At 40.8% G+C, this 16,591-nt stretch overlaps 1 long non-coding RNA gene across 3 annotated transcripts in view; it reads right to left on the bottom strand.

Moving 5' to 3' along the window:
• The window catches only part of LOC120100653 (uncharacterized), a 43,718-nt gene that overhangs the window by 23,465 nt on the left and 3,662 nt on the right, over window positions 1–16,591 (bottom strand). For all 3 annotated transcript variants that reach the window (XR_005500450.2, XR_005500451.2, XR_005500452.2), the window contains exon 2: window positions 263–338. This is a non-coding gene — a long non-coding RNA (uncharacterized LOC120100653). The remainder of the gene's footprint in view (window positions 1–262; window positions 339–16,591) is intronic.

Below are 16,591 nucleotides of genomic sequence, written 5' to 3'. Positions count from 1 at the left end.
CAATTTAATGGGGGTAATTTATCAATTGAGCTTCCCTCTTCTCAGATGACTCTAGTTTGTGTCAAGTAATCAAAACAAACAAACAAGCAAATCCAACACAAAAAGAAATCTTAATTATATGACCATGTTATTTACAAACCTTGCGTGGCAGTCTCCTCGTCATTTATAGCACTTACATTGCCTTTGTGATATTAGGATGCAGTTACTTCAGTAGCTTTCAAATTTGGTGTTGTACATTGGCATAGTAATTTCTTTCTCTCACCTCATTTGAATTGATGAATCTTCATTGTACAGAATGTATTTTGCTTCTCACTTTTGTGTCCCTCAAAGTTGATCTCCTAGAAGCAGTGATATTAATAAATATGTATAAAACAATAAATAAATATACTTTACTGAGTATTAAATAAACTCTTTTAGAACATGAAGTCTATTGATGACTTTTATCTACTTTTTTAATTAACAAGAACTCATAATAGTGGTGAAATATGGGGAACTGTCTCAATAAATGCTGTACTGACTGAGGGTCACAGTTTCTGGCAACTCCAGTTTTATAATTATGCAAAACAGGAACTTTTCAAAAGATACTGCGTAATGTGCAGAGTCACTGGAAGGGCTGGAGAGCCCTACTCCAGTTGGACTAAGAAATTAGACTAAAGCTCAGCTTTTTGCTGTCATTGATACAGAACCAAGCAGCAAGACTTCTGTGCTGGGTTCCTGGCATCACTAATTCTGGACTAATGTTAACCATCAGCTATGTCCTCAAGGGATGTCGGTGTCTAACACTCTGAGCCTGCAGGGAGAACATCTTCCTTTGTCTCCCACTAAGATCCATAAGTGGGGAATTCTCCAAATATGGAGAGGGGCTTAACTGCCATGTGGCCAAAATGAATCATAACATCGTGTAAGCCAAACTTCTGTCAGCCAAACATCAGCTTGTGAACTCCCCATACTTAGCTCCGGGGGAAAGGGGAGCTCTTGTTTAACCTGAAGCGACTGTTTTTCTGTCTTTCCCCATATAAAGAGAACAGCAGAATCCTCACCTAGACTGAAATCCAGCTCTCCTGGAACTATGCCATGGTCTTGTCTCAATATTCCATAAGCTCCAGACTAGTATTTAAATAAACCATGCTAAAGTATACCGCATAAAAAACAGCAAGTGGAGAGTACAAGAAAGCCTGCTGCATGTAGAAATGCACTTAGCACAGAAGATATGGCAGGTGGATGTGACAGGTGTACTTTGGCAAGGGCTCTTGATGATGGATCGGTACTGATGCTTGGTCATCGCTACCATTCGTTTCAATGTATTCAGGGAATGTTGACTAGTGTACAGACTTACTGAGAGCTTGGAGAGACAAGGGAAGAACCTAAAAGAAACCTTTTCACTGAGTTCCTGTGCCCTCAGCACCACATCCACCCATAGCTTTATCCTGGGGGAGGTGTTATCTGCAGTGTTAGGTGACACTTGCCTTTCATGCTGGGTGGTGCATATACCAGTATTAAGGAGCACCATGGGCCTGGCAGAGGTGGCATATGCCTTTAATCCACTCAGGAGACAGAAGCACGTAGATCTCAAATGCAGCTAGGGCTATGCAGAGAAATTCTGTCTCAGAAGAAAGAAGAAGTGGAGGAGGAGAGAGAGGGGGATGAGGAGGAAGAGGAGGAAAACTCATTGTGAGACAACAGTATTTCTCCATAGCTAGGACCGATCGTTGTTGTTATGTCATAAACCTTTTTTTTTTTTTTTTTGACTGCTCACCCTCAGCTCTTAACTCAGTTAGGACAGTTTGCTTCCACCCTTGCAACCTTGCCTTAGAGATTGTGGTGGATAATCTTACCAACTTGCATAAATTGACAAATGCTTTGAATAGTAAAGGGCAGCTCTGGGAGTGTGTGTGGGCGCAATCCAAAGGGGGTTGGTAAATGGGGAAGGCTGAAGGCAAGATACATCTTTAATGGAGTGGTTTCTGGAGAGAATAAAAAGGGAAAAAGCAAAGGACCTTCTTCCTTTTCTCTCCTCCCTGGTTTGACATAGTCTGACTTGGGCTGTGATAGGTACCCAGCCCTCTCAGCCATGATAGCCTGAGCAGAAAGAAGGCTTTTCTTTTTGAGTCATCTCTGTTGGGTGTCTTGTTACAGCAGGAATGGAATGTAATTGGCGCAGTTATTGATCCCAAACCACCAGCGACTAAAGTAGAATGAAGCAGCTTTGTGAATGAGCCATTTAGAATCTATACAAGGTGATTCTCGGTTCTAGCTGACAAGGAAAAGGATTATAGAAATATTGACGCTATAAAAAGTCGCTGAGAGCACATGCTGTATAGACTTGTTGACTGCTACACTACAGTCACAGACTGCTACCTCCTGGCTGCCACCACAACAACATGTGGTGTGACATTTCAAAATTCCATAAAGCACATAGCAACTGGATAATGAAGTACATGGTAAAGCCAATAACTATGATATGATTACTAATCCATTTCCCTACTTCTTCCTGCATAAAATGATGCATCCTGCTACAAAGTAGCATGTGAAATAGCACATCATAGGAAATGTACAGGAAAAGCAAATATAAGCCACTCCAATTACAGTCAGGAGTGATTTAAGTTGTTGACTTGATTATGTTGAGGGGTTATTTCCAAGGCTCCAGTGTACACTGAACCCTTCATTCTGATAAAAAAAAAGGGAAAAAAGAGAAACTAAACTAAGGTGGTTTGGCATTTAATGATAATCTCTACTGTGTTGATAGATAGGGGAATGGAGGGAGTGATCAGGCCTCACTGTAGGTGGACACCAACCAGGAGCTAGAAGTCCATACCAGGTGAAGTGGGAATGTGGCTTCCTTGTTCCCAAGCCATGTGTCTTTTACTTATGTATTTTTATTGGTTTTGTTTGTTTATTTTTTGGGTTTTTATTTATTTGTTTGTTTGGGTGGGTGTTTTGTTTTGTTTTGTTCCCTGAGTTTCTGAAGATTGAACTCTGGGGCCTATAGTAGTATTCCTTTGTGGTCTTGGGCTTTTTGCCCTGAACTAAGTCTTACATCATTATGTTCCTTAGTTATAAAACATTTAGACTTGGAGTGAGACATGATACTAGCTTACCTAGTTCTCCAACTTCCAAGTCAACTCCCTTAGAGGTCTTCTCAGTCTCAATAATCAAGTGCATCAACTCTCCAAGTAAATAAATTATCTGATATATGTTGATCATAGACAGACAGACAGATAGACAGATAGATGATAGATAGACGCTAGATCCATACATACATACATACATGATGCATAGATATATAGATACTTTCTTCTCTGTTCTGTATCTCTGACAGCTTGAGTAAAACAATCATGTACTCCCAAACTGGATATTCTATTACGGAAGGAGCCCCCCTCACCAAAAAAAAAAAAAAAAAAAAAAAAGTGAAATGTACATGATTCAAGCCTACCGAGGTACAATATTATCCTCAAACACACCTACTGGTTTTCTTCTTAAAATCAATTTAGACTAAGTTCTGGCTCCTCAGCTTCCCTGGAAGGCTGAAAGCTATCTACTTGCTACTGGACTGCTTAACTGAACCATAGCTAATTTTAGGAGCTAATAGCAAAGTGATAGAAAATCTTTGTGATGTGGATGCCCTTATGGTTGGTTGTGAATAAACATCCCGCAAATTCCCCATCCATCTTTTCTTTTTCTTTATTTTAAAGATTTATTTATTTTATGTATATGAGTATACTGTCTCAGTCTTCAGACACACCAGAAGAGGGCATCTGATCCCATTACAGATGATTGTGAGCCACCATGTGGTTGCTGGGAATTGAACTCAGGACCTCTGGAAGAGCAGTCAATGCTCTTAACCACTGAGCCATCTCCCCAGCTGCCACCCCCCTCATCTTTTTGAAATCCCTGCATGACAGGGTAAGCATTTCAGCCTTACCATGTAAGAAACATGGTTTTTGATCCCTCACCAATTCCCCTTGTTCCTACTAGGTCATGACATCACCATGCATTCTCTTGCTCAGAACCCAAACTATAGTCTTTCTCTTTTACTAGCATTCATTTATCCATCTGCAAATGGGTTTGTGTTCTCTTTTCAAAGTGTGCCCCAGACCCACTCACATCCCTTTTCTTTAATTCTCCCTCTGCTCTGAGGTGTTATCCTCTCTTAGCTGGATCATTACTTTGGACTTATAACTAGTTTCTTGCTTTCATGCTTTCTCCTGTATGACCTATTCATCACAGAGTAAACAAAAGGATATTCTACAGTGTTTTTGAAACAAACTCTGAAACTCAGAGGTCTCTGTCTCCTGAGTGCTGGAATTAAAGGAAGAATGCTACACTTGCCAATGCTCTTTCATTTACTCAGCTCCTATTATTAGTATTATAGGCTACATATTTGTGTCCTCAAAGAATTCATACATTGAAACTTTAATCCCATTGTGACTGCATTGGAAATGAGATCTTTAAATTGAATATTAAAAAGAATAATAAAAATTTTCTAGGAACAATCAATAGCATGGTGTGACAAATGATGTCTAAACATATCAAACTACGAAATAACAGGCAGCTTAGCTACAACAGGAATGCCTGCGGAAGAAGGCTCAGTGACCTGTAGAATACACATGGTCATGCCACCTGGAGGCGGGACTGTGGGAGAGGAAGTAGATAAACAAGGGGAGAGGGGAAAGGGGAGGAAAAGAAGGAGAGAAGTGGAATGATAATGAAATATAATCTTTTATATGAAAATGTAACAGCGAAGGCCAGGTGTGATGGTAATGAAAGAACTCATTAAACTGGGGCAGGAAAATTAACACAAGTCTAAGACCAACCTAAACATAGTGAAATGTACTTTGTTATCTGATATGCTTTAAAGAGTTAATAATTTTAAAATAAAATAGGCAAAAGTAGACTCTCAAATAAAGTTACTTTGAATATTTTTTCTTACTATATTGGAGTTTCTAACCATCCCCCTCAGCCCAGGAAGTTTTTATTACAGACGATAAAACAATCCTTTAGCTTTATGGACAATGGAGTATACCTGTGCCCCTCTGGGTTTGCAGTATAATGAAGATTAGCAGCTGGAGACAAAGAAAACCCAGCTAGAAATATCTCTTCTCCAGTAAATTCTCTCGCATACTGATTTATGACCACCATTGACATGGCTGTGGGCAACTATTTCTGCTCACAGCCTGGCCAAGAATGGGTAGCTTGAAGCAACCAGGAAGGCAGGTTTCATTGGCAATGTTGTCTCCCTACTGAGATCTTGTGACTGGAGTATCCTGCTTTGGGATTTGGGTCAGTCAATCAGCAGGTATTTATCCAATGCTTTCTTTGGACCCAGAATACTGTTAACTCAGCAGGATACCACAGGCAAAAGCAAAGTGTTAGAAGAGAGCCAGAGAAAAGCAAATAGTCAAGTCCTGGCTGAATTGACTTTTTCCTCTTTTAGTTGTCCACTCCACAACCCATCACCTTGTTCTCTGCCTCTCTGTGTGCTACAGCCAAGCTCCACAAAGCATGGTCTTGTCTCTGGCACCTCTCCTTAGATTCTAGGGCTTCCCCCACCCCCACCCCTGTCCCAGTTATTTTCTTCTCAATCTTCAGGTTTCCTTGGCAAAACTCACCCGTGGCTTTCCTGCTGTCAAATCCCTTATGGCCCATTCCCTCCTCACTTTAATTAAATCACCTGCTGGGTTTCCAATGTGGGCCACTTCCTCCTTGGAAGTCTTGCCATCCACAGCCTTGATTCCAAAGACAGACTTCTCAGAGCACTCCTTGGCTTCTCTGATGACTTGTGCTATTTGGGTGTTGGTGTGTCTTATTTTGAGAAGCTGTTCTGATAATTCTTTAATCTGCATAGCCTTCAGATCCTTCGTAGAATCAGCCTGCATCCATTTGTCTTTTTTTTTTCCATGAACAATTCTCAGCTACTGGGGAGGCTACAGGGAGTCTGTGTGAGTGATCCTAGTTGAAACTTCTACCAGCAGGGGATATAGAGACTGAACTGGCTACTCCTGTAGCCAGGCAGGACCTCCAGTGGAGAGAGGGGGATATCAGCCCATCCACAAAACCTTCAACCCAAAATTTCTCCTGTCAACAAGACGTGCAGGGATAAAGATGGAGAAGAGACTGAGGGAACAACCAACCAATGACTGCCCCAACTAAAGACCCATCCCATGTGAGAGACAACCATGATAATGTTAACGATGCTCTGCTATGTTTGTAGACAGGGGGAACCTAGCATAACTGTCTCTTGAGAGGCTTCATCCAGCAGCAGATGGAAACAGATGCAGAGACCCAAGCATCCCTCGGAGCTCAGGGAGTCTTGTAGAAGAGTTGGAGATAGAATTGAGAAAGTGAGAGGGAGCAGAGGCAGTCTTTGACTCTGTCGCCTGCCATTGGATAACCTTCCCCTAACTGGACTGCCTGGTTGAGCCTCAGTGGGAAAGCATATGCTTAATCCTACTGGGATTGGATGTCCCAGGGCCTGGGGCAGGATTGTACCCAAGAGGAAGGAGAGGGGTAGTTGTGGGAGAGATTTGTAAGGGCTGATTGGCTGGAAAGAAAGGAGGGTGGCTTCCATCAGTTTGTAAATTGAAAACAAAAATAAGTAAATCACTGAAGGAGAAAAGTCGAAGTCTGGCCTAAACCAAACCCAACCTGTCTATGAGGTGTTCATCTTTCACTCAGAAGTCCTGCTTCAGGCTATTTTCCTTACTTCTAGCAAACATCATTTTTGGATTTTTATCACATGGTCAGATGGTTTCTTATTTTTATGTCTCTATCTTTGGTTTTGTTTGCTTGTTTTTTGAGAAAGGTCTTTTTATGTAGCCTATGTTGGTCTTAATCTCAAAAGTCTTGGAATAAAGATATAAACTACCATGCCCAGCCCTTCCACATTACTCGTATCTGTGCTGTTGCCTCAGCTGAAAATAGACTTTTGTCGTACTGTCTGCCATTAATGTTACTCATCTTCCACCCGGCAACTACAAATCTCATGACAGCCAGGTTAAATAACTATTGCTGGTTGGTACCTATTAAGACTTTGCAAGAAGTGTGTGTGTGTGTGTGTGTGTGTGTGTGTGTGTGTGTGTGTGTGTGTGTGTGTTTAACTACACTATCAAGCCAGGGACATTTGTATGGTGACAAAATTTTACTTAGGTTTTAAAATGAGCTCTTGTAGCAAAAAAAAAAAAAAAAAAAAAAAAGATAATAAAAAATAAATAAAACCGAAAAATGGTCCTTTGGCATTGGGCAGGACAGGGAGAACAGAGTAAAAAATTTTGACACATTCCTTCTTACAAGGAAATAAATCAGACAATTCTGCTTTATTAAATTAATAATCTGTTTCAGGGTGTTCCACAGTCATTACTGGCTGCATCCTGTGACCATCTGGAGGCCAGAATGACCAGCCAAGCACTATGTCTTCATGTACACACACAAATAACTTTTACAAAATTTATTGGCATACTCTACAAAGTTTGCTGTGTTCTTTGAACTCTCTTGACCTTGGGGAGATGGTTTGCCTACAGAAAACCTCTCAGCCAGTTGAAGTTGGACTCTTCTTAAAGGTCACATGCCCTTGTGTTGGAAATACTTCTTGTACATTTCTATTTCCTTTATTGGCTCCCAACTACATTTTTCTCATAGAGCAAAGAGAAGTGAAGATCAATGAAACAGAGAACTAGAAACCATACTGGAAATAAGCCTTCTGATGTGGTAACTGTCATCTATATGTCAGAAATTATTGAGCCCAGCATATCCCCTTCCAATTCTCCACAGATATCAAAACTCATAGGAGCTCAAATGCTCAGCATAAACCGTTTAATATTTGCATATGCACATCCTCCTATGTACCTTAAATTATCTTGAGATTATTCATAATGTCATTCCAATGTAAATATTTTTAACACTGCATTGTTATTGAATAGTTTCAATCAAAAAGTCTGTTTATTTTCTGTATACATATGTCTAAAAAGTGTTTTTGATCAGATGTTGGCTGAATTTACAGTTGTTAAACCCATGGAACACAGAATCAATTGCACATGGGTGAGAAAAACTAAGAATGCTCAAGTTTGTGGTGCAGAAACACATTTATATGAGATACAGGAAGATACAAATAAGTAGCCACAAATAAGTATAGAGAATTTCCATGCAATCAGTGTACCTCAGAGTATAAAGAAGTAGAAATTCAAAAAGCAAGTAGTTGACGGTTCTATCTATACTGCTGATATACCCACACTAAGATAGTTCAAAACCAAAAGTTGAGAAATTTAGGCCTAACAAATAATTTAAATTTTAGACAGTTGATTTGTTCCTTTAGAAATTTAATAGTTTGGCCAGTGATTTAAATGATTTTTAACTTTTTGTTGTAGATAAGAACAAATGTTTATTATCTTACTTCCCAGAAAGAGGGGACCTTAACAGAGTTGAAGTAACCTAACAGATATAGGGTAGATTAATCCACTGACTGAAGTGTGTGTGTGTGCTCATGTAGTGTGTGTCTATGTGTACGGTGTGTGTGTGTGTGTGTGTGTTCATGTAGTATGTGTCTATGTGTACGGTGTGTGTGTGTGTAGTGTATGTACGTGTATGTAGTATGTGTACAGAAAGAAGGGACCTTGATAGAGTTGAAGTAACCTAAGAAATATGGGGTAGATCAATCCACTGGCTGAAGTGTGTGTGTGTGTGTGTGTGTGTGTGTGTTTGTGTGTATGTATATGTGTGTGTTTGTGTGTGTATGTGTTTGTGTGTGCGTGTATGTAGTATGTTCATGTAGTGTGTATCTACGTGTATGGTGTGCATGTGTAGTATATGTACGTGTATGTAGTATGTGTATGTATATGTGTGTATGTGTATGTATGTGTGAATATGTGTGTATGGTGTGTGTATGTATATGTGTGTGTTTGTGTGTGTATGTGTTTGTGTGTGCGTGTATGTAGTATGTTCATGTAGTGTGTATCTACGTGTATGGTGTGCATGTGTAGTATATGTACGTGTATGTAGTATGTGTATGTATATGTGTGTATGTGTATGTATGTGTGAATATGTGTGTATGGTGTGTGTATGTATATGTGTGTAGTTTTGAGAGATTATACGATATTAAGGTATATATATACATATATATATATATGCTAAAATTACACTCATCGTTAGTAATACTTGAGTCAACTTCACTGTGCATCATATCACTCACTACTAAAAAGGTAACTTTGAAGAGTAGCTGAGAACAACAGCTTTCCACTAAGCTCTAGGCCTAGTTGCAGTGACAACTGAATTTAAAGCCAGTTATGTAGTGTTTATCCCATAAGTATTTATTGGGACCTAAGACTCTTCTTAGTTTCCATGCTAGATGTTATGGACAACAAAACCATTGCCATCCAGGGAGCCCATTTATCAAATCATTAGATGGAGGATTCTGCTAATAATTTAGTAATTTGAGTCCCACATACACACTTATGTGTGCACACAGAATTAGAAAGTCCAGTTCTTAAAGCAGTTATACAAAAGAGATATAAATAAAACTTTATGTATCATTAGTTTTATATAACGAAAGCCATGTGAAACAATCTTTTAAGCAGGCATTTTTTAAAAGGCATATTGTAAATGAAAATGAAGGTGATGAGAGGCTCCATATCAGCTCCCATTCCCACCCCCCCACCCCCACCTTACCTTTTCAGAACAAAGCTTGGCTCCAAACATTTAATTCTCTGATGCTCTTTTTTCATCAAACTGCTCATTTTGTATTTATTTTTTGCCATGCTTGCTTTTTTCATTTTAGGTCTGAATCACAGTTGTCACTCCTACCTGTGCAGCAGATTCGCTAATGCGCAGAGAGAGCTAACTAAAAATAATGTTGCTTCTGACACTGCCGAGTACAGTCACGTTGACACACCTCCTCAAACAAGGAGTATGTTTCCTCCCCAAACATTTCACTAACCTGGGACCAAGCATTTAAATATTTGGGGAAGGAACATTTTCAATTAAACCATCACAATCTGACTGTGTGGAAATTGATTTTTTAATTCAATTTTGGCAACATTGGCAAGACATTTTCTTAAGTCTAAACACAAAATCAATATAATTTTTGAAATGTCCCTTCAATGTATTAAAAAAAACACATGATCATCTCATTAGATGCTGAGAAAGCATTTGATAAAATTCAACATCCCTTCATGATAAAAGTCTTGGAAAGATCAGGAATTCAAGGCCCACACCTAAACAGTAAAAGCAAAATACAGCAAACCAGTAGCCAACACCAAACAAAACAGAGAGGAATTTGCAGTAATCCCACTAAAATCAGGGACAAGACAAGGTTGCCCACTCCTTCCCTACCTATTCAATGTAATACTCAAAGCTCTACCCAGAGCAATTAGACAACAAAAGGAGATATAAGGAATATAAATTGGGAAACAGGAAGCCATGATATCACTATTTGCAGATGATATGATAGTATACAAAAGTGACCTCAAAAACTTCACCAGAGAATTCCTATAGGTGATAAACAACTCCAGCAAAGTGGCTGGATATAAAATTAATTCTAACAAATCAGTAGCCTTTCTCTACTCAAAGGATAAACAGGCTGAGAAAGAAATTAGGGAAACAACACTTTTCACAATAGTCACAAATAATATAAAATATTTTGTTGTGACTTTAACCAAGCAAATGAAAGATCTGTGTGACAAGAACTTCACATCTCTGATGGAAGAAATTGAGGGAGATCTCAGAAGATGGAAAGATCTCCCATGCTCATGGATTGGCAGGATTAATATAGTAAAAATTGACCATTTTACCAAAAGTAGCTTATAGATTCAGTTCAATCTCCATCTAAATTCCTGCTCAATTATTCATAGAGTTTGAAAGAGCAATCCTCAAATTCATTTAGAATAACAAAAAACCCTGGATACCAAAAACTATTCTCAACAGTAATAGAATTTTGAGGGAATCACCATCCCTGACCGCAAGTTGTCCTATAGATCAATAGTGATCAAAACTGCATGGTATTGGTACAGAGACAGGCAGGTAGATTAATGGAATAGAACTGAAAATGCAGAGATGAACCCACACACCTATGGCCAATTGATCTTTGACAAGTCAAAAACATACAGTGTAAAAAAGACAACATTTTCAACAAATGGTGCTGGTTCAACTGGTGGCTTGCATGTAGAAGAATACCCATTGACCATCTCCTTGTACAAAGCTCAAGTCCAAGTGGATCAAGACCTCCACATAAAACCAGATATGCTGGGCCTAATAGAAGGAAAGTTAGTAAGAATCTTGGACACATGAGCACAGGGGGATATTTCCTGAACAGAACAACAATGGCTTATGCTCTAAGATCAACAGTTGACAAGTGGTACCTGATAAAATGTAAAAGTTTCTATAAGACAAAGGGCACTGTCAATAGGACAAAATGGCAACCCACAGATTGGGAGATCTTTACTAACCCTACATCTGATAAAAGGGCTAATATTTAAAATATAGAAAGAACTCAAGAAGTTAGACTCCAGAGAACCTAATAACCCTCGATTAAATAATGGAGTACAGAGCTAAACAGAGAATTTTCAACTGAGGAATCTTGAATGCCAGAGAAGCACTTAAAGAAGTGTTCAACATCCTTAGTCATCAGGGAAATGCAAATCAAACCACCCTTGAGATTCCACCTCACACCAGTCAGAATGGCCAAGATCAAAAACACAGATGACAGCAGATGCTACTGAGCATGTGGAGAAAGGGGAACACTTCCATTGCTGGTGGGACTTCGAGCTGGTACAACCAGTTTGGAAATCAATCTCAGAAAATTGGAAATAGTTCTACCTGAAGACCCAACTATACCTCTACTGGGCATATACCCAAAATGTGCTCCAACATATAACAAGGACACATGCTCCACTATGTTCATAGCAGCCTTATTTATAATAGCCAGAAGGTGGAAACAACCCAGATGTCCCCCAAAAGAAAAATGGATACAGAAAATGTGGTACACAATAGAGAACTACTCAGCTATTAAAAACAATGACTTCATGAAATTCTCAGGCAAATAGATGGAACTAGGAAATATCATCCTGAGTGAGGTAACCCAAACACAAAAGAAGAAGTCCATGGTTTGGACTCACTGATAAGTGGATATTAACCCAAAAGCTCACAATGGCCATGTTATAACCCAAAGACCATATGGAGCTTAGGAGGAATGAAGACCAGGGTGTGGATGCTTCAGTCCTGCATTGAGGGGGAACAGGATGATCGAGGGAGGTGGAAGGAGAGGAGATCTGGGAAGAAGAGAGGAGGGGGAGGAAATAAATGGGAGTATCAGGGAGGGGCAGGGGAGATGTACAGAGGGTCAGAAAATCGAATAAAAATATGTAGCAGGAGCGAGATGAGGACCTGGGGATAGCACTGGAGGGTCCCAAATGCTAGGGAAAGGAGAGGTTCCCAGGACCGAACAAGGATGACTTTAGCGGAAATGTTCAGAGAAGGGGAGATATAACCTATAGAGACCACCTCCAGTAGATAGGCATGCACCCGGTCAAGGGATGGGGCCACACACCCATCTCAAAGTTTTTAACCCAGAAAATTTCATGTCGAAAGGAAGAACAGGGACAAAGAATGGAGCAGAAGCTGAAGGAAGAGTAACCTGCGGACTGCCCCACCTGGGGATCCACCTTTCTGCAGACACCAAACTGGCACTGTTGCCCTTGCCAAGAGGCACCTGCTGACAGGAATGTGGTGTGGCTGTTCCTTGGGAGGGCCGGCCATCAATTGACCAATACAGATGTGGATGCTTGGAGTCAACCATCAGACTGAGCATGGGGACCCCAATGGAGGAGTTAGGGGAAGGACTGAAGTAACTGAAGGGATTTGCAACCCCATAGGAAGAAAAACACCGTCTAGCCGAACCACACAGTGCTCCCAGGGCCTAGACCACCCACCAAGGAGTGTACAGGGAGGGATCCATGACTCCAGGTACATAGGTAGTAGAGGATGGCCTTGCCTGACAGCAATGGGAGGGGAGGCCCTCAGTCCTGTGGAGGTTTGATGATCCAGCTTAGGGGAATGCTGGAGGGGTGGTGCAAGAGAGGGTAGGAGGGTGGGGGAGCACCTCATAGATGTAAAGGAGAGGGAGGAGAGAGAGTCTGTGGGATGGGGAGCTTGTGGAGAGGTAACTGGCAAGTGAACGAATGGAATGATAAATATAAATAAATAAATTGGAAAAAAAATTCCTTAAAAAGAAAAAGAAACCAAAAAAGTCAGCTGTGGTGGTACTGAGCTGTTGCGCTAGCAAGCTAACTGCACAGACATTGCTGGAAGAGCTAGCCTGCAGAAAAAACGAGAGACCTCACCTCAGTAAGACAAATAGGAGAACCAAGAACCGAAAGTTGTCCTGTGGCCATGGGTGCTGTGCATTGGGCACACACACACACACACACACACACACACACACACACACACACACACACACACTCACAATTTAAAATTTTGAAATAGAACAAAATCACAACAGCAAAGCTTCACGGGATAGAATGGTGTTATTTTGCTTCATGAACATGCATTTGGAAATACCCGCATCTTAGTTCTATTTCCTGATGCTGTGATAAAATGTGCTGACCAAAGCTACTTAGCAGAGGCAGTGTTTTTTCATTAATTTATGTACTTTATATCCTGATTGCAACCACCATCTGCTAATTCGGAGGTGAAGGGGAGAGGACCTTCCTAAGGAACCAACCTAGCACTTCAAGTCATTAGAGGACTTGGTACCATCCTCTCCCACTGAGGCCAGACAAGACAGCCCAGTTAGGACAACAGGATTCACAGGTAGGCAACAGAGTCAGGGACACCCCCCCCACTCCAGTTGTTGGGGGACCTTCATCTGCTACATACATGCCAGAGGTGTCCTACACCAGCTCTTGGATGCTCTTTGATTGGTGGTTCAGTCTCTGGGAACCCCCAAATGTTCAGGTTAGTTGACTCTGTTGTCCTTCTACGTAGTCCTTACCCTTTTCATGTCCCTTAATCCTCCTAGACTTCCTGAGCTCTGTCTAAAGTTTGGCTGTGGGTATCTACATCTGTTTTGGTCAGCTGCTGGGCGGAGCCGCTCAGAGGGCAGTTATGACTATGAATAGAGGCTGACAGATACAAGCATAGTGTGAGGCTCCAAGGTAGTTGAGGAAGGAAGACAGGCCAGCAACGAATCTGTATTGATCCTCTGAGCACATTCCTCCACACTCCCAATACTGACAGGGGTTGCTACTGTATTCATTTATGTCTGTCTCACACAGGGCACCTGTGTATCCAGGCCAGCCATGACAAATACAACTGTCAACAGTGTGTTCATCTGTCGGATCCTTATGAAAAGGCTTTGACCACAAGAGGCATCAGTGCCTTCAGAGAGCAGATTTTTATATCAGCTCACAGTTTAAACGTGCAGAGAAGTGAAGGTGTCCACATTCACAGTCAAGCGGCAGAGAGTGCTGAGAGCCTGTATTCAGTCTGCTTTTTATTCATCCTAGAACCCAAACCCAGAGAGCATTGCTGCCAACTTCTAGAATGGGACATCCCACCTCAATTAAACTCATCAACCTAAGTAAGGCCTCACCTAGCAGAGATAGTCCTTCCCAGATGCATGCAACTGGAGGTCTGTCTCCTAGACAATTTCTGGAGCAAGTCAGGTTGATCTAACACCCACCTTGGCTTTCTCATTGTTTCCTTGTTGAATATTTGACCGTTTATCAGAAGTGATTTACCCTCCAGCACCAAGAAGAGCTTTCTTCCTGGTAGGTCTGCTGGACTTCTGTTTCTGCCCACCATTGCTGAAAATCAAATGCTGCTATTTCATCTTCATATTTGAAAGCAGTTTCTACACTGAGTAACAATTATAGGTTGGTTTTTTTTATTATTATTCCTTTTTGATTTTTGACCTCATGGCTACTTGTGCAAGCGAGTATTCCATCTCGCTCTTGCGCTTGGTATACTCTGCCCTTGCCTCCTACTTCCCTTAAGACTTGCCTTACTGTTGGAATTATTTATAGCAGCTTCACACGGGGTAAATTATCTGTTTGTCTTAGAACTATTGGATGTGGCTTTGTCGTTTCTTTTCCAAGTAGGAAGGTTGTTAAGCTACTATTTCTTCAAATCCTCCTGCATTTGTGTCTGGTGCTTTCTCCCTGTGCACTTCCTGTCTCTCCTTCCTGTGCTCTAGCACTTATGGTGGTCCATGCATGACCTAATCTACCACTTTCATACCATACATTCTCTCTTCAATTGCGTTGAGTCTGCTATTAAATCTATTCTTTGGGTAACTTGTTCCACTTACTAAATTTTCCAGGTCTAGCTTCTTTTATCTGGTCCTTCATAAATCTGATACAACTTATTTAATTGTTTTCCGTTCTGAAATGTGATTCTAAATCTTGTCTTTTACCTCTGTAAAGAGAGAAAGCAGAGTTTCAAATTTTCCCACTTGGTGATAAATCTCTTGAAGTCTTTCCAGGACAGTTTTTTTTTTTTTTATCATTTTCTGATTCCCTGTTGTCGCTGTAAAGATATTTAAAAAATGCTGTCTTTTACCCCATACTAAGTCCAGCACCATAGTGCCCCAAGATATCTGGTAGACATCTTCATCTCAGTCAGCAAAGCCTCTCACCTGCTCTGCTCCATCCCATATCACACTGCCGATGGCTTCTCTCTGAGCCTGGCAACAATCTCTCTACCCATCCAGTTCCCAAGGCAGGCTGTCACCATGCACATGTCTCCAGCCACCACATACTCTCTTGAACTTAAATCGACACAAGAAAGAACACACAACACAATAGCCTCCGATCCAATTGATAATATAGAATTTGCTCATCTAGACATACAAAGCCCTGTACACATTCATCCCTTAAGAATATTCTTAACAACGTGTAAATATGCAGAGAGGAATCTTCACATCTGCCTTCATATTCTCTCCACTGCTTCTCTTGTCTTTTGTCCCAGTCTCCTCCTCCAAAACTTTTCTCCCACCCACCTGCCTTCTCATCCAATGACAGGCCTTGCTCTATCTTGTACTTGCCTTTACCTGCGTGATGACATCATCCTACACCCTGTGGTCCTGATTATTTTCTATTGTGCATGAAAACTTGTCTTTTAACAGTTATGTATTGGCATAATTTGCAAATTAGGATAATGTTTGTCTTCGGGTTACCTGGGTCTCCTGTCATCATTTACTACAATGTCCGTGATAAACGTACTTTTACCCAGTCTACCACCCTAGACAGAGCCGGTTGGCTCCCAGCTTACTCATATTCTCAGCCGTAGTTCTCTGGAGTTCCAAATTCATGGCAAAGAGTTTCCTAAGTCCCCATGGGGAGGGAAGAAACTGTTACAAGCACAAAGCATCTTATGAGTTTTGAAATCTGTTTTAGGATTTTCAGACCCTGCATGAACAACGAGCCTCAAGCTCAGAAAACACATCTCAAATTTTTCTTTTCTTCCAAACTTTGGAACAATTCCTCCTACTTCTCTGTCTTTCATATTCCTGAAGTAGGGTCCCACTCATGTTCTCTATTTTAACTCACCGGAAGATTTGTTCTGATCAATAAGTTTGTTATTCTCAGGTTACTTTGTTATGATG

Source organism: Rattus norvegicus, chromosome 2 (assembly GCF_036323735.1).
Source record: "Rattus norvegicus strain BN/NHsdMcwi chromosome 2, GRCr8, whole genome shotgun sequence".
Taxonomy (NCBI): Eukaryota; Metazoa; Chordata; class Mammalia; order Rodentia; family Muridae; genus Rattus; species Rattus norvegicus.
Note: the sequence above shows the minus strand (reverse complement) of the source record. Positions and strands in the feature narration are given on the sequence as shown.